The sequence below is a fragment of the Muscardinus avellanarius genome (genome assembly GCF_963383645.1).
Source record: "Muscardinus avellanarius genome assembly, chromosome: 3".
In the NCBI taxonomy this organism is placed as follows: domain Eukaryota; kingdom Metazoa; phylum Chordata; class Mammalia; order Rodentia; family Gliridae; genus Muscardinus; species Muscardinus avellanarius.
In genome coordinates, this window is record NC_137788.1 from 49,054,331 (window position 1) to 49,072,986 (window position 18,656).

An 18,656-nucleotide genomic window follows, 5' to 3' on the forward strand; every position below is an offset into this window, starting at 1 on the left:
AATCTAAAGATAGTCATGACAACCAATCATGTGTAACCCAGTGATAGGCAGCCCAGTGCTAAGATAACTTTTCTGGACTAGCCACCTTCCCTTTAGGAGGTGTATAAAATATTGTCTTCTATTTTTCCTCTTAAAAGGCCCACACAACCAGAGTTTCTTGGGAGCATTCATTCAAGTACTTTGAGTTTGTGTTCCTGAAATTGCAATTCTCAAAAACCCAAATGAAGTTCTTTTAGTCTTAGAGTTTCTGGCAATGAACTGATCAACACATAGCAAAGATATGAATGTGTTTGTGGAGTCCTGGAATAGGACACTGAAAGGGAATCTGGGGCATGTGCTGAGGGCTGGCCAACACACTTCCCTCAGGGATGACAAAACCCTCAGTGCGTTGCTCTTTTATCCTTTGACATCTCTGGGCATCTCTCAGGGAATGCTCTGCAACTAGATGGCATGCATGGATGGTCCAAATTCTGAGCTGAGGCTAAGAAAGAGGCTGAGAAACCTGCCCCAAACTAAACTTGTCTCATAGCTAGAATTCTATCTTAAGTTTGTCTGGCTCCTCAAAATGAAGAGAAAAAAAAAAAAAAAGACCATTTAGTCCTCTTTAGGAAAATGTCTATTATCCCTTCATTTTCTTTTCAGACTATTTGTATATAAGTTGTATATAAAGTTCTCTGCTCCTCAGCTGACCCTGGCTGATCTCTCAGCACTGACAGGATTAGACAGAGTGGCACTACACCGAAGAAAAAGTCCTCTTCAGATGCAACAGCATGCTGCCTCTGCAGGCAGGCACTGTTCCTACAAAGCCTTTCTGAAGGTGCCTCATGCCATGGCTGATTACCGTGCTGAGACTTCTCCAGGCAAGTTGTCTCATTACTAATCCACCTCACAATTTAGATCTCCCATCCGATTAAATGAATTGACCATTTCTGCTCTGAATTGGAAATGTTCATCATAAACCATCCCTATATGATAGTGGTTCAATATGTGTGATCCGCAGAAGATGGCAGAAAAAAAATTTTAATGGGACTATGAGGTCCTGTGAAAATAAAGCAAAATCTAATGAAAATAAACAAGATTGGAATTTAGTTCATAGCTAAATGCTGTGTTTCATGATGATTTAGTGAAAAGACAGAGCTGTCCCTGGCATATTCCCTCACCTTGCTTACTTGATGTCATCACCAAATAAATTGTGTGTGTGTGTGTGTGTGTGTGTGTGTGTGTGTGTGTCTGTGTGTCTGCACATGATCTCCAGAAAAATAATCAAAACCCCACTGCTTTTCCTTTGCACTGACATTGCTCCTTTTTGCTACTCTCTGGTCTTGAGGTTTTCTTCCATTTTTTCCCCTCATTACTAAAAGTTGTTTCATTAACCACCACCTTGAGAGAGAAACCTGAGCATACATAGTCCTAGACTTTACTGTTTACTGCCTCCACATTAATTCACTCCTGCTACTGTAATAAAAGTAATTAGTTGCAACCTTTGATAAGTCTTTACTGTGTCTAAGGCACTGGCACATAGATCATATTGAAACTGTTCTCACTTCATCTTCATGATGCTTTGGGGATGGCTATCTACTGTCCTTCATTTTAGAAATGGGGGTCTCAAAAAACTTTAAATAATTTGCCCAGGATCTTATAGCTCAGAGGAACGGGGGGAAGGGCAAGGAGCAGATAGAAAAATCCTGGCTCACTGGACTCCACTTGAAAAGCTCACTTCTCTGCCTTAATCAGCAACCCCATTATCACTTGTCTTCATGACCAAAATAACCTTCTAACCATTAGTCCTCTTTCCTCCTCTTTACTGCCTGCAATCTGCTTTTTTAACTCTTGAACTTGGAGGCTGATGTTGCAGAAGCATCATACTCCAAGTGGCTCCACTGTAAGACATAATAGATGATATTTGGAAAATCATATAAATGTAGTCTTTTATCAACATTTATCAGAGAAAAACAAGTACACAGCTTTCTTTCAATCAAAATTGCTGAAACCTTGGTCTCAGAGATCCTATGTTTCCCTGGGGAATGTAGCAACCTCGTTATCTACTAAAATTATCCTGACCTTCCAAGGCCAAGTCCTGTTAGCCCTCCCTAATCCAAAAATAATTAGTGGATAACAGACCCCAGCTTGTTGAGACAGAGAGTTATTTGCAGGGAATTTCTTGGCTGGAGCAAATGGTTTTGCAGAAATTGCTAACTCTAATAGATTGTCCTAAGCTCTTGCCACCTGCTTTCCTGAGCCCCTGTCATCGCTGACAGTAAAAGGGCTCACAGGTCATGACGTGGAGACTGGAGATACAATGTCACCAACATGTTGTCACTGACCAGGGGAAATTAGGCCCACCCACCAACCATCTGGAGAGGAGACTGGATGGTCACAGACATCTCAAGGAAGCAAATAGGAACATGGATTAGAAAGACAGGGAGGTTTTTCTAAAACTGGGGTCCTTGGCCAGTTCCACAAAGTATTTTGATATTTGTTGGAAATTTTAAAGGAATAAATATGAACAAGACAAAATAATTACAATGGCCTGTCATGGTGCAGGGAATTCTACAGAATGCCCAGGAGCTATATGGCAGCTGATGCTAGCACTGAAGAGCATGGGATGTTCTGGGGCAGGGCTTGGAACCTAAGGCACAATGTTCTCATTAATGTTCGTCATTGCTCAACATCTGGAAACCATCCTAAACAGAGGTCACTTTATAGCAGTGGTTTTCAAACTGGAGTGTGTATCAGAACTGCCCGGATGACTTGTTAAACAGATGGCTGGACCCCACCCCAGAGTCACTGATGCAGTAGGTCTGAGGTGGTAGCCTCAGAATCTGAGTTTCTAACCACTTTTTAGATAAGTCTATTCCTGCATAGTCCAGGGGCCATATTTTTGAGAACCACTGCTTAGATAAAAGAATTCACAGAAAAGGCAGCTAGGGAAGAAGCTATCATCATCAGTAACCAATATATGTAACCATTCCATATATATCAGTGACCACTACATAAAGATGGTATCATCCAATCCTCATAATAAACCTGAAAGTAGGCTTTATACCTTTCTGCAGATGAGAACAGTTAGGTCCAGAGAGGCAAAGTAGCCTAGTCAAGATCACACAGATAGTAAAGGGTAGAGTCAGGATGAAATTCAGATCTTCAGAGCCTCAAAACTACCCTACCTGTTCTCTAGGAAAAGGTCCAGGTGGTTTACGTAGAATTTAGGGAGACTCGGAGGTTCCTGCATCTACTCTGTATTCAGTAAGATGCCTACTCAGACCTTTCTACAAGAAGAAACAATGCAATCTATTTATACACATCTTTATTGCCGAGTTCCAATATGTCTAAGATGTAATGTGTGGAGGAATAGACCCCTTCGGAGATCATCTCAAAGGGAGGGCAGAGAAGCAGAACCACATGCAATTCAAAATTGGACTCTGAGTGAGGTCTCAGGGATGGTGTGCTATTGTGCTGGGAGGTTGTCTAAGATAAATTGGTCATATGAAGTGTTGATAGGGGAATACTTCACAATTACAAGTCTTTTTTTGTGTGTGTGTGGTACTATGGGTGGAACCCAGGGGTTTTTCTACCTCTGGGCTATACTCCCAGACAAATTTAATATTTTATTTGGAAACAGGGTCTCACTAAGTTGCTGAGAGCCTACCAAGTATCTGAGGCTGGCTTTGAACCTGTGCAATCATCCTATCTCAGCCTCCCAAGTGCTGGGGTTACAAGCATTCACCACCACGCCCAGCGTTATAAGTCATTTTTATAGAGGACTTCTGATCAAAAGAGATTTCACATCCAAAGAAACTACTATTTGCCAAAAGACCATGGGAAAGTCTATTAAGTTAACTGAATTTTAGTCTCTGTTCCCCCAAAACTGAACCATTTATATCAGCTTACTTTATATCACAGGACCCTCTAGAACACAGAGTAACATTATGCATCTATATACATGGTTGGTGACTTATTAGCTGTCCTAATAAGTAAAAGTAGCCTAAGTCAAGAGCTTTGGTAAGTATAGGCAAATGAGGGAGAAACTTGAAAATACGTGCTCTTCACTTGCAACCTGGTCCTGGCTTCCCTACTGGAAGTTTTGCATTTTATTCAAAGCTATTAGCATCCTGGCCATGGTTTCTTTCTCTTAGATATGAAAATGTTCATACCTGGGAGACCTCACAGTGCTGGTGTAATGTTCCATATATTTGTTGGTAATGTACTTTCAGATGTCATAATTTATAGGGAACATTTTAATGGATTTAAAAACTCAAAATAAAGCACTAGGACAGTCTATATTGGAGTGTCCTGTTCATCAGCCTTCCCTTTTACAGTGTCTAGAATTTCTTGAGACTCACCTAACTATGCCCTTATAGATATTCTGAGACAAAGCTCCAACACCCATGTCTTCTGCTGAGACATGAACCTCAGCCTCCCTTTCCCCTCTTGTTCACAGAAAGGTGAACAGTATTCTGCACTCACTGGTTAATGAGCTTCACTCCAAGTTTTGTGCCACAGATAGTCCATCATGGTAGTGCCATGGGGTGGAAATTTAAATTTTCCGCCCTGATCAAAATGTTGGAGCACACTTAAGAAGGGTTTGTAGTACACCACTTTGTAGGGCCAGTCTGATCCTCATAGGGTAGTGACTCATTCTATTTGGGCCACTGAGCCCCAATTTTCTTATCTATAATATGTGGGTGACAATGCTAATTCTTACTGATCCCCCAGAGTTGTGGGACTTGAAAGGCAGGATGGATGTGACACTGAATAGAGGGCCATACTATAATAAAAATGCAGCAAGGCAAAAGCTAGCACATACATGGAATAACTGCTGTTTGTGTCAGACTAATGGCACAGCACAGTGGTTAAGAATACTCTGCTAAATACAGGCACTGGAACTACATATGTGACTTCAGGTCCCAGCTCTTCTACTTACATACTGGATGTGTGCCTTTGGATGAGTGACATAATTTCTCTAAATCTCAGACGTCATCCATGTAAGAGGTACAAATGAGTGAAAACAGCAAAAGCACTAAGAACTGTGCTTTCTTAGTCACATAGTGAGGGCTCAATAAGACTGAACTGCTGATACCATACCCATCCTCCTAATCAGCAGCATGCTCATTCTGCTTTGGCTCTTTTCATTCTCAAAATAGCACTGTGATCCCCCGTCCCATGTTCTCCTCCTGCACCATGTCAGTCCCTTGCTAGGCATCTTCCAGTCCTCTTCCACCAAGGGTACAAAGATAGAAAGACACACAGATGTGCAAGTCAGCCCTCCTTTACAAAACCAACCAAAATAACAAACCAATAAACAAACAAAAATTTAATTCTATTGTCATGTTTGTTGTTGATTTAGGTAGTAGGGATTGAACCCAGGGGCATTCTACCTCCAAGGTATACCCTAGCTATTTTATTATTTAATTTTGAAACAGATTCTCAGCTAACTTGCTAAGACTAGCTTCAAATTGGCAATTTTACTGTCTTAGCCTCTAAAGCACTAAGATTACAGGTGTGTGCCACCATGCCCTGTTCATCATGTGGAAATTTTAAACTGAGATTTAATTTACACATCATAAAACACACCCTTTTAAAGTGTACAATTTAGTGGATCTTAGTATATACAAAAGGTCATGCAGTAATCATCAGTATTTGATTCTAAACATTTCCTTTTCTAATTTTAAAATTTATTTTAAATTGAAAAATATTATATAGTATGTAAAACATGATGTTTTCAAGTACATATACATTGGGAAATAGCTACATCAAACTAAACATATGCATTACCTCCAATATTTATCATTTTTTACAGTGAAAACACTTTACCTCTACTCTCTTAGAGATTTTAAAGTATAAAATACATTGTTATTAACTATGACCAGTATGTTATACAAGAGATCTTTTGAACCTGCCATATATCTAACTGAAAAAAAATTTTTTTTTGATGGTACTGGGGTTCCTGGAAACCCTTCTACTTCCAGGCTATACTCCCAGATCCATTTATATATATTTATATTTATTTATTTGGAAACAGGGTCTCTTAAGCCAGCAAGGCTGGCTTCGAACCTGCGCGATGTCTCCGCCTCCCAAGCACGGGGATTATAAGCGTGCGCCACCACGCCTGCTCAAACTGAAATTTTGATTCTTTTGACCATCAACATTTCCCCAAACCCCCTCACCCTACTGAGGCCCCTAGTAATTACCATTCTACCTTCTGCTTCTATGAGGTTGAATTTTCTAGGTTCTACATGGAAGTGAGACAATGTGGTATCTGCTTTTTCATACCTGGCTTATTTCACATAATCTCCTTCAGATTCATCCCTGTGATTCATATTAAGTTCCAATTACCTTTTTTATATGATCTGCTAAAGATTTCTAAATTTTCTTTTGATTGTTTATTTAATGAATCAACCTCCACAAATACATTTGCTTAAATGAGAAGCACCACAAAATGAGGTAGGGGCATGGTTGTCACTTGAGCCAACTCTGGCCACATCCTGTATCCAGCCTGGGCTGAGCTAATTTACCTCTCCGTGCTTCCATTTCCTCACCTGCAAAATGGGTCCAATACTAATTCTTAGTTCACAGGATGATGTGAGGGTTCAATAAGTGATTTCATGAGAAGTGCTTAGAATAACCCTGGCATATGTTAAGTCATCAATAAGTGCTATTGATTTCAATTTTAGACTCTTTGCCTGATATTTTAAAGATAATGACCAGGGTAGAGGCTTTGAGGGCTGCTGCAAGAGGAAAGAGCAATCCTTTGTTGCAAGGGCCTGAAATGGCTCTTTCTTCATCACACTGTGCCTCTTTGGAAAAGCCCCCTTCCTTTGCTGGGTATTTGTCAAAAAAGAAAATATTTGCTAACAATTTTAGGTATACACAATTCTTTCTTCTCACTGAGCCTTAGCAAATCTCCAAATCTAAGTGCCAAATTCAAATTCTTGGACCATGTAAAATCCACTAGCCTGGCGTGCTAGTGGCAACTGTGGGTCATACAGAGAGCCTGATTCAACAGGAAACATGGTTGAAGCATATGTTTTTCCAGTCATCGGAAACCCTGAGCAGTGCTGGCCCCAACAATTAAATACAAAGATGAGATGAATACAGCAACCTGAGCTTTTGCAGACAGACAGATGGTACAACGAGGAGCTTTTCCTCATCCACGTGTCTGTTTGTCATTTAATTAGTAACAGTGGAAAGTATAATAACCTTGAATTTTAGGTCTTAGGATAATGAATACAAAATGACTTTGCAAGTCCCATCTTAGATGGGATGTATGCACATAATATCCCCTGGGGTGATCTGGGCCACTCTATCTCTCTGATTCATGCTGGTGCTACTGTTGACATAGCACGCTCCTTCCTTCATCCCACCATCATTTAGTCATCAAATATTTATTGAGTCTAGTAGAAGCCAGGGAATGATCTGCTGGGTCAAATGGCAACATAAGGTTCAATGTGACTCTCTACCTTCTTTTCCCCTCTTTTGTGATCCTTAATACAAGACACTAATATAAAGGGAGTCTGTTTAATGCTAAAAGGAGTGATTTTTTTTCTACCTTCCTTCAACATGTATTTATTAAGTATCAAAGCACATTAACAATAATGAAGATAGATAACATTTGTGGAGTGCATAGGACTTAGCACTAGCAATCATATTTACTTCTCCCCAAAACATGTTGGTCTTATACAATTGTGTTCCTTTTTTTTTTTTTTTTTACAGTGAGGAGATGATATCAAGATGCAAAGTAGTTAAGTAACATGTGCTCCATCAGGATGGAGGTAAGATAGTCTGGGTTTGAGCCCAGTTCTCTCTAAAATCACTGTCAGGCTTGATTCAAAGCCTGAACTGCTACTGTCTGCTCTTGAGATAGAAGGAAAGTACTTGGGCTTTAAGTTAGAATTAACTGTATTCCAGTATATCCTAATTGTGTGACTCTGGGTCACCACTTTTTTCCACTTTTCACCACGGAATTACAATAAAGAAGAGGGTTATAGCTGAGCATCATAGAACATACTTATAATTCCAGTTTTTAGGAGGCCGAGACAGGAAAATCTCAGGTTCAAGGACAACTTCAGCTATACAGAGAGATTCCCAAAAGCCTAGAAGGACCCTGTTTCAAAACAAAACAAAACTTTTTTAAAAAAAGGCTATAAGTATAAAGTAGAATGTCCCTAGGTTCAATCCCCAGTAAAACAAACAATAAGAAAAACAACAAAAAGAAGGTTGTTGTGATTTAAAGAAATACAAGTGGGGATTCCCTTTAAAATCAGGAACAAGACAATGAAGCCCACTATCACCATTTCTTTTCAATATAGTCACTGAGACTCTTGTCAAAGCAGTAAGACAAGAGAAGGATACCAAAGAAATTCAAATAGAAAAATAATAATTCAAATGATCTTTGTTTGAAGATGACATAATCCTATATCTAGAAGACCTAAAAAACTCAACCAAAAGACCACTAGATGTCATTAACAAATTTTGCAAAGTACCTGGATACAAAATCAACCTTATAAAATCAGTAGTGTTTTAATATGCCAACCATGAACCCACAGAAAAAGAAATACAGAAAACAATTCTATTCACAATAACCTCAAAATCAATAAATTACTTGGGAATAAACCTAACCAAAGTGGTAAAAGTTCTCTACAATGAAAATTATAAAACTCTAAATTAAAAAATTGAAGATGATCTTGGAAGATGGAAAGAAGATCTCCCTTGCTCTTGGAGAGGCAGAATAAGTATTATTAAAATTGCCATTTTACCAAATGTACCCTACAGAGTCAATGTAATCCCTATGAAAATATCAATGTCATTTTTCAGAGACCTAAAAAAATGAGTTACAAGTTTTATATGGAGGAAAAAAAGACCCAGAATAGCCAAAAATATTCTCAGCAAAAGGAACTATGCAGGAGACATCACAGTTCCTGGCTTCAAATTATACTACAGAGTTATAGTAATAAAAACAGCATGACATTGGCACAAAAACTAACAAATGGACCAATGGAACATAATGGAAGACACAGAAACAAATCCACATACTTAGAGCTAATTGATTTTCAACAAAGGAGCCAGATTCTGGAGAAAAGAGAGCCTTTTCAACAAATGATGTTGGGAAAACTAGTTATCCATTCATAGAAAAGTGGAACTAAAACATTGCACAGGAATCAACTTGAGATAATTCAAAGACCTGGAAGTTATACCAGAGACTGTGAGGCTACTGGAGGAGGGCATAGGTTCAACACTTCAATATGTAAAAACAGGTAGAAACTTCTTCAACAAGACCCCCAAAGCTCAGGATATTAAAACAAGAATTTATAAGCAGCATGGCATTAAGCTAAAAAGTTTCTGCTCATCAAAGGAAACCATCAATAGTCTAAAGTGAAAACCCATGAAATGGGAGATCTTTACTAGCTATCCCTCTGACAGAGGACTAATATATAGAATACAAAAAGATCTTAAAATATTTTACACTAGAAAAACAAAGAACCCAGTCAAAAAATGGGCAAGTGAATTCAATAGACACTTCATGAAAAAAAGGATGCAAATCAAAACTACACTGAGATTCCATCTAACCCCAGTCAGAATGACAATCATCAAGAAGTCAAGGATATGGAAAAATAAGAACTCTTCTACACCAATGGTGGGACTGCAAATTAGTTCAGTCACTATGGAGATCAGTGTGGCGATTCCTCAGAAAACTGGGAATGGATCTAACATATGACCTGGTTAGTCCACTACCTGGGTATCTTTCCAAAAAGGGTGAAACCCAAGAACTACAGTAATATATGCATACCTAGGTTCATAGCAGCACAATTAACAATAGCCAAATTATGGAACCAACTCCTGTGTCTATGAACAGATGACTGAATTAAAATTATGAAAAATGAACACAATGGAATTCTACTCAGTAATAAAGAGAAACAAAATTAAGTGATTTACAAGAAAATGGAATGACCTGGAGAACCTTATGTTCAGTGAGATTAGCCAAGCACAGGAAGAAAAAGGTCATATATTTTCTGTTATATGCACAAGCTAGGGAGTAATTGGGATATAAGAGGAACTCCAGATAATGGAGGAGAAACCTTAGTGGAGCCAGAGAGGAGACCTAAACGTAGGGGAGGAGGAAGACGGAGGTTCATTAATGGAAATACTATCATTGACTATATGTATATATGTGAATATACCAAAGTCAATCTCAGTACTCTGTGTTGGGAAGGAAGAAAGGGGAAAGTGGGGGGCACCAAGTGCTGTATGCATGCATCTCACTGTCAACATAATTTATGTTTTGATGTGAGACTATAATGCACTCAAAACACATCTAAAAAAAGAGATAAAAGCCTGGAATACATACAAGTAGGGAACACACAGTAACTGGTGGCTATTACTAGTAATGGTCCAGTACACAACAACTTTGTTGGTGGGCAGCATGGCTCCAAATTTGTCTTAAAAAGATAATTATGTCAAATAAAATGAGCCAGATCAAACTAACAGTGTGTGGCTTATGAGTGTTTAAATATAAAATTATGCAAAGTTAAAACTAAAGTACAATAACATCAAGTGGATTAGTATATAATGGCTGCACAGATGTACACATAAGTCCAAATATATCAAATTGTATACTTTATGCCCAATTCATTCTATATTATACATTAACTATACTTCCATAAAGCTATTTTTGTTGTTGTTGTATGCTGGCAATTGAACCCTGGGTCTCATGCATGCTAGGCAAGTGCTCTACCACTGAGCTACAGCCCCAGCTCATAAAGCTGTTTTCAAAGACCACATCTGAATAATCTAGGCTCAGGATAATGAATATTATATGTTCTCCCTCATTTATGGAAGCTAAAAAAGGTGATTGCCTAGATGTGGTGAATAAAATAAGGGTCAACAGAGGCTAGGATGAATGGGGTTAGAGAAAGGGTATTAATATAAGAGTTAGATTAAGGAAATAGTTTTAATGTCCCACAGCACAGTGGAATAATAATATTCTATAACAATTATTGTATATTTCAAAATAACTAGAAGAGTAGTATTTGGTGGTTCCTAGCACAGAGAAGTATATAACACTGCAGGAGATGAAAATGGTAATATATTCCTGATTTCATTTTTATAAATTATATACATATAACAAATTATAATACTCTACCATGTAAGTAAGTGAAAAATTATAGGTTAATGGCAAATAAAAAATGGAAAACTAAAAAAGCACTTTTGGATTATATAGTGTATGTCAGATCTCATATGTGGGAGCTAAGGAGGAATTGGAATATAAGAGCGACTTCAGATAAAGGTAGAGAAACCCCAGTGAAGAAATGGAGAGGGTCTCGAGGAGAAATAAAGAATGGGAAACTTTCAGTGATGCTCCATACATAAACAAAATTATCAGTGACCATCCCAGTGTCATGTGCAGGGAACAGAAGGGAGTGGGGCAGAAGTTGGGGCCAAGTGAGGTTGAGGGACTGACCAAGTACCGTGTGCATGTGTCACTCTGAACTTCATTATGATGTGTGATTACAATGCACCAATTAAAGTATACTAAAAAAGGAACTTCAGACACAAGAGAGTACAACATTTGTGTATACTCCATTTGTGGAGGAGTCAATTCTGTCTATACTAGCTCAGTGTGGCCATTCTCATTCTCAACATGGTACACCATGGAGAAGAGGCTGTGAGCTAACTTTCTCAACAAAATTCCCCTTTCTTTCCTAGTTCTTGTATAATAGGAGACCATAAGCTTGCAAGGAAAAGCAGGTGGGTGCTTGACAGGCCAGGGGTGTTAGAAAATCTCATTAGATTTTCTGATAGAGTCCTGGACCAAATGAGGAAAGGCTTTTGTTAATGTAAGGGCTTTTGTAATTCTGTTTGAGCTTCACATGGTCTAGATAATTCTGTTTAATCGAGGTAGTTTTCATCACTTGACTTCATTGGGCACATTTCAGTGGCTTAACCAAGCTAACAGGCAACAAAAACCTTACAGTGCCCATGAAAAAGGCAATTGTTCAGATAAATCAGAAATTGAAAATATTTCTAACTCATAGGCACCTCCCATTATGTGAGGAATCAATAATATCTGATATAGTCCTTTTTGCTTGGGAAATTCAACACTTGGCCTTACGTAATGGAAAATTTCACTTTTATTTGGTGTTTGAAAACAGAGGGCAACCCTATATGATAACAGATACTATTCGTAATAGAAGCTTACATTTACTGTGGATTTTCCATACTTCAGGGGCTTCCTAAGTACTTCAACATGCTGGTTCATGTGCTTCACACAACACATCTATTAGGTAGACCACCATCGTATCTCTATTTTAGAGATGAGGCAGTAGAGGAACAAAATGTTCAATAACTTGAGTTAAGTTATAGAGGAACAAAATGTTCAATAACTTGAGTTAAGTTATAGCCTTTTTTACCTGTTAATAATGAGCTACTATTTCTTTATCATCTTCTATGGGCTAGAATTCTGTAAAGCGCTTTAATTTTTCTTTTAAAAGCTGGTATTAAAACCACAATGTGAGTGGGGTACAATTATCCTCATTTCACAGACAGGGCAACTGAAGCTTTTTTTTTTTTAATTTGTTGGTAATGAGGATTGAACTCATGGGCATTTTACCTCCAAGCTATTACCTCAGTCCTATTCTATCCTTTTTATTTTTAAACAGAGTCTCACTTTGTCACAGAGGGCCTCACAAGTTGCTGAGGTTGGCCATAAACTTGTTCTCTTTCTGTATCAGCCTTTTAAATGTTAGGATTACAAGCATGTGCCACCACATCCACCTTTTTCAACTGAAGCTTTAAAACACAAATTGTACCTTGTCTATAGTCTCAGAGTTAATTAGTAGTAATGCAAGATTCTAGTACTATATTCATCTAGTTTCAAACCCAAGGACCATTTGGAGGAGCACACCTGGTCTTCTACCTCCCTTTGAATAGCTTCTCTTCCCTCTGGTCAGTGGGTTCCATTACTCACATATAAGACAGACACAAAACAGTAGAAGAAGACAAAACATTTGAATAATTTTACTTGTATATTTTAGAGCCAGGTATTTTTTTTTAAATGCAGGGAATGTAATCTTACTCATAGGAAATGCGTTGGAAAGCAATAAAGTAGATTAAATTAAAGTATGGTTTGATGCTGATGATTTAGCAAACTACAATGATGTTAGTAAAAATGAAATAGAAGATATCTTTGCATATTATCTCCCTAAAGAGTGTCGCCTAAGAAACACTCTTTGCACATAAAATAATCAGGATATATACATATAATAAACATAAACTATAATAAATGAAAATTTGCTTCTTCCATAAACTCTCTCTGCCAAACCCACACCAATAAGGTAGAAGGACATTAAAATATGAGCTGGAAGAAATGAGAAGGCATGTGAGCAGCTTCTAGCATGCTTGGGTTTGGAAATAAAACCAGTTTATTAAAAGAGCTCTCTCTTCTTGTGTCTGCTCATTGTACTCATGAAACCCCCACTCTGTGACAGAGTGAGGGATATAGAGTGTGGGCCTGGTGCTGTTCTCAAGAAATTCCCATCAAACAGGGGAGAAAGACATGGTCCTAAAGCAGGAGAATCCAATGGAAGGTGATAAAGGCTTTCCAAACCTTCCTAGGACATTTAGAATAGAAGTCAGAATCTTGAGCACCTCCTAACCCCCCAGACCCTAGCTATGTCTGAAGACACATCTCTTCCCACCCTTCCTATATACCAGGAACATTAGCCTCTTTCAGTTCTTCCAGGGCACTAAGTGTGCCAAAATCTGTCCCCTCTGCATCTGCTGTCCCTCTTCCAAGAATGTCCAATTCCACTGATATCCTGGCTCAGTAACACTCTCTAGGTCTGTGTGTCTGCTGTGCATCTGTGTTTCTCTCTCTCTCTCTCTCTCACACACACACACACACATACACACACACACACACACACACACACACACACACACACCATAAACTATTCCTGGAGGAGAGAAGGAAGAATCTGAAGAAGATGAGGTTTTTCAAAAGGAGATAAAGAGGAAAGGCAAGACTGGAAAGAGAAGCAGTAGATGAAATAGTGATGTGTTCTAGGAGAATGGTGGGAAGAGAGGGGTGCTGGAGTGCATGGGGCAGAGAATATGACAAGAATAAATGTGGAGGCCCAGGTCCCAAGGGTCTGCCAGTCAACAGCAGCAGCCAACAATGGGTTATACACTCTATGGGAATGCTAGAACATTGACTGTAAGAACATTTATTTTTAAACAAAAGTCTCTGGCAACTATATAGAGGAAAGACTTGAATTTCCAGACAAAGAAACACACTTGAGAATGAAGAGACTTGCTCAAGTTTACAGTTCACGAGGGACTGGTGCCTGGACTTAAATCCACCACAGCATATGACTACATGGTCATGTATCAAAGCCTCTGGCCAGTGTTTGTCTGTTTTCATCACCTTGTTGAGAAGTCTGCTCTGAGATGTAATTAGAAAGATAGGGTTTCTGCACTTCCTAACAACTTATCATTAAACTAAAAATTATAATTACTACTTTTTGTTCATTTTTCTAAAGGAAGATCAACTACTGGATCCTTTAAGAATCCAATAGGAGCAAGATGTGGTGGCACACACCTGTTATCCTAGTACTTGGGAGGCTGAAATAGGAGGATTGCAGATTAAATGACAACCTCAGCAATTTAGTGAGCCCTTTAACAACTTAGCAAAATCTTGTTTCAAACTAAAAAATAAAATAGGGCTGGGGGTGTGGCTTAGAGGTAGAAAACCTCTGGGTTTCAATGGGGACCTGAACAAGGCATAAGGAAGCAAAACCTCCTCTTACAGAGGCACAGCCACACAGGGGCTGTCCCCAAAAAGGTGTACAAATGCCTGATAAGAAGCAGTGCTCTGTCACCTCTACTTTGAGGGCATGGTGGGAAGAGACTGCTGTCTTGCTTCCTGATGGCCAAGCAGCCACTATTACAAAAAAGAGTGTCAGAACTGGAAGAAATGTGTGGTCATAGAAACCCTGTGCCAGGAAAGTACTGCAGGCTGTGGGGCTGTGCATGGGTCATTTGTTTCAAGCCTCCTGGTATAGAAACTGTGTCCACTGTGAAGTCATGGATCGTCGAAAGGGACACTGCAGATGTTTGGGGAATAAAATGGTTGTTATGAAAAATTCAGCAATGCTAAAATTCAAGGTGTTTGGAGTAGTAGTCAGGACCCAGGTGCAGCTCTGTAGTGAGCTCTATCACTCTGAGTTAACCATTCTCACCTCTCAGAGCCCAACTGTCCTTGTATGTCAAACAAAGAGACTTGCTGAGGCTCACCAGGATGATTTACAGGGATAAGTGACCTAAGTGCACATGCAAAGTTTCTAAACTAGAACCAAGCCATCCTACCAAGTGGCAGCATGTTGAAGGGGCTGCAAGAATCATGGTTGTACACCAGCAAGCTATAGGAATGGGGCTCCATGACCTCAGCCTCTCCACACTCATTACTGCCAATGCAATGGTCCTAAGAGAACTATGGGCCTCCAAATCATTAGTCCATTTAATCAAGTTCTTATTTCAAATTAGATAATCAGAAAGAATTTAGGCAAAGAATCCTCTTTTGGAATCCTGTTTCCTGGAGATCTGAAAATACTGGTGACCCCATCTGTCCTTTACCACCTTAAACCTTTTCAGAGACATGGTTCTGTTGCACTTTATTCTGAAGCCATCTGGTAGAACCAGTCAGTGCCTACTAGAAAGCATTCATCTAGAGTTCCAGAGTTTATCTGTTGAGCACATATGGATGCCAGGCACTGAGCTAGGCATCTTGGGTAAAAATCAATATAGTGTCACCCTCGTGAAACATGCACTGTGTATTCTGTGGGAGGAAGGTGGACAGTAAGCAATGACTAGTCTCTTGAAGAAATAACAAATTTTGGCGCTGTATGTTGTATAGTACAGAGATTATAAGACTATGGTCTGGTGGCAGGGTCCTGGCTCACATCCAAGTCTGCTGCTTCCTACAGTACCATGTGGGACAAGTGCTTAATTTTTCTGGGCCCCGGTTTCCTTATAGGAGTACGGTAAGGAATAAGTGAGTCAGTAAATGTATGCTTGGTGTAGTTCCTGGAATTTCCCAAGAACTAAAGTAAATGATAGCTATTATTTTTATAATTGCATTTCATACAATTTGGTATACCTCACATAAATGACCTGAAAAGCATTTTGTAAATAAATGCATGAAGGTAATCAATGAACTGGCAAGAAAACAGAACAAACGCTATTCATGTTTATATATTATTTTCCAATTTACAAAACATTGTCATACTTACTCTTACTTGGTAAGCAAAATAAGTTACCTGTAGTAGGCAAACAAGGCAAGAAATTTTTCTTAGTGTCTCAATTCATAACAGGATCCTTATTACATAACCTAGGCATGAAATAAATGTTGAATGCATAAAGGCATAAATAAATGTTGAATGCATACAAGAACTGAAGCAACATTTACTATGAGATAATCAGTGTGCTTGATGCATTACATACTTTTAATTCAGAGATCTTAGGTCACTAAGTCAAGGCCACACAGCCAAGTGGTGACAAGAGTTAATCTTTAACTAGCAGCCACTGCTACTTCTGCAAAACCATTGGAAAAAAGTACAAAGAGATGCCCTCCCTTACTGTAGGGTTTCTGTAACTTTGCCCATGTTTCTCTTTCTGCCTAGCACACAATAAGCATGCATAAGAATCTATGGATTCATTGGTCACAAAAACTATTATTTGCTATGTCTCCATCATGCCATTTAGAATGTCTATAGCCGTTTCTGAATGATGACATCCATTAACATTCAAATAATTCCAAAGAATCAACCTTTAAAGACCCAGTGATGGCACTGTGCAGGAGAGTTTTCTGTGTTTCAACAGCAAGACTAACCTAGAATAGAACCCCCTTTAGCACGAGTGTTTCTTGACCATAAGTTTCAATGTCCTAACAAATTTGGCCACTACAATTTCAAACTTTCTCTTCAGTCTTTTTCAAGACTCCAGCTTCTCTCATCTCCTTGAAGGTCAGGATTTTTGAGGTCTTCTCACAAGCTCTTCCTTCTCTCAAAACAGTCTCCATTCTCTTTACCCACTGTGGTGCCAACCCGTAGTTAATTTCTTGTCCCAATTTAGCATCATCCTGGACTTTACTTACTATGTTAAGGCCCTCTCTGCAATCTAATACTTCTTGTTCTTCAACAATTCACACACACACAAAAAAACATCAGGTTTGTTCTAACAACTGTGGGTCCAACATGAACAAGATAGACCAACTTTCTGCCCTCAAGAAGTTTCCCTTCTAGTGGAATATGGTATGTTCTCCCAGAGTTCTTATAATTGTAGTTAATTATATGAGTGCTCATTAGCTGGCTATCTTTTGTACTTAACTGAAAAATCTAGAAGAATAGGAACCCGTTCTGTGTTCATCACTAAATCCTCAGAGTCAAGCACAGGGACTGAAATTTAGCAGGTGCTAAATAAGTCCGTTTTGTATGAGTTTTTGGAGAAAGATGAATGTATGCATGCAATGAATTTTAAATTTCCATAGCATCTTACCCAGACTAAGTAATTTTAAAAATGGGCGAAGGAAAAGGGAGGCCTTTGTGTTTCCATTGTCAGAAGTTCATGTAATCCACTATCTTTAAGGATTCCCTTCAATCTCAGATGTGCGGCATACACATTTCTGCCAAGCAGAGGTATTTCAGAATAAGCCACCAGATAGCAATTATCTCCCCCAATATTCCTATAAATAGTTTTTTAGGCAGCCCTCCATCCCATTCTTGTTTCATTACTAGGTTTCTGTGCTGAATTTGAAAGGCAGATTTTTTTTTTAAGCCTTGGCAATTTGGAGGCTATCATTGGCTTATAGAGACTGTGCTTGCAGGTGCGAAAAGATACATTTTGCATACATAAAAAATACAAGGGGACTAGGCTGAATTCCTTTGAAAATGTGGCCTTACATCTTTTTATTTTATTTTCCTGAATTTTTGATGAGGACAGATTTTATTGGTCTGCTGCCCATTTTAATAGCATGGTGGAATTTGGCAGCTCCACTTGGGGACCCATTGAAATGCAAAGAGAGGCCAGGTCTGTCACTAGGATCCCCTTACCTGCATTCACTCAGGGAGAAGAGAATATGTAAAGTGGGATTAACCATTCAATTACTGGTTAAATGGGGATTAGAAATTGGAGGCTTGGAGGGAAGGTTCACTCACTGAAATACTAATTCTGAGCTGTAGGCTCCAAATAAAAAGGGTATAGTGGCTAACCCCTCCATTTGGATGAGCACTTTACAGTTTAGAAAATCTGTTTTGCATCCATCCATTATTTCATTTCAGCCTCACTGAAACCCTGTGATTAAGTCATCACGTTGGTACCAATTATCTTTTTTTCTGCGTAAATCAGATCATGTAATTTCCCTACTTTAGTAAGTTCAGAGGGGTCTTGTTACTTGTAGGATAAAGTCCAAAATCAGGGCCCACCCTAGCCGTGGTGTCCTCTCTCTGCACTGGGGTCTCTGGCAATAAACACTCAGGTACAGATGGGCCTTGCTTACCTAGATTTTCCAGCACAGTAAAGAAGAAACCATCACTGCAAGTGAAGAAGTGCCAAGAAGTCCTGTAACAGGGACTCCTACAGGAAAGGGCTTAGAGGGAAATCTC

General features: G+C 39.0%; 1 protein-coding gene across 4 annotated transcripts in view; it reads right to left on the reverse strand.

The window, feature by feature from the left end:
• Window positions 1-18,656, reverse strand: part of DAB1 (DAB adaptor protein 1) — a gene marked incomplete at both ends in the record, with an annotated part of 283,697 nt that overhangs the window by 179,844 nt on the left and 85,197 nt on the right. The gene's annotated exons all lie outside the window — the stretch shown is intronic.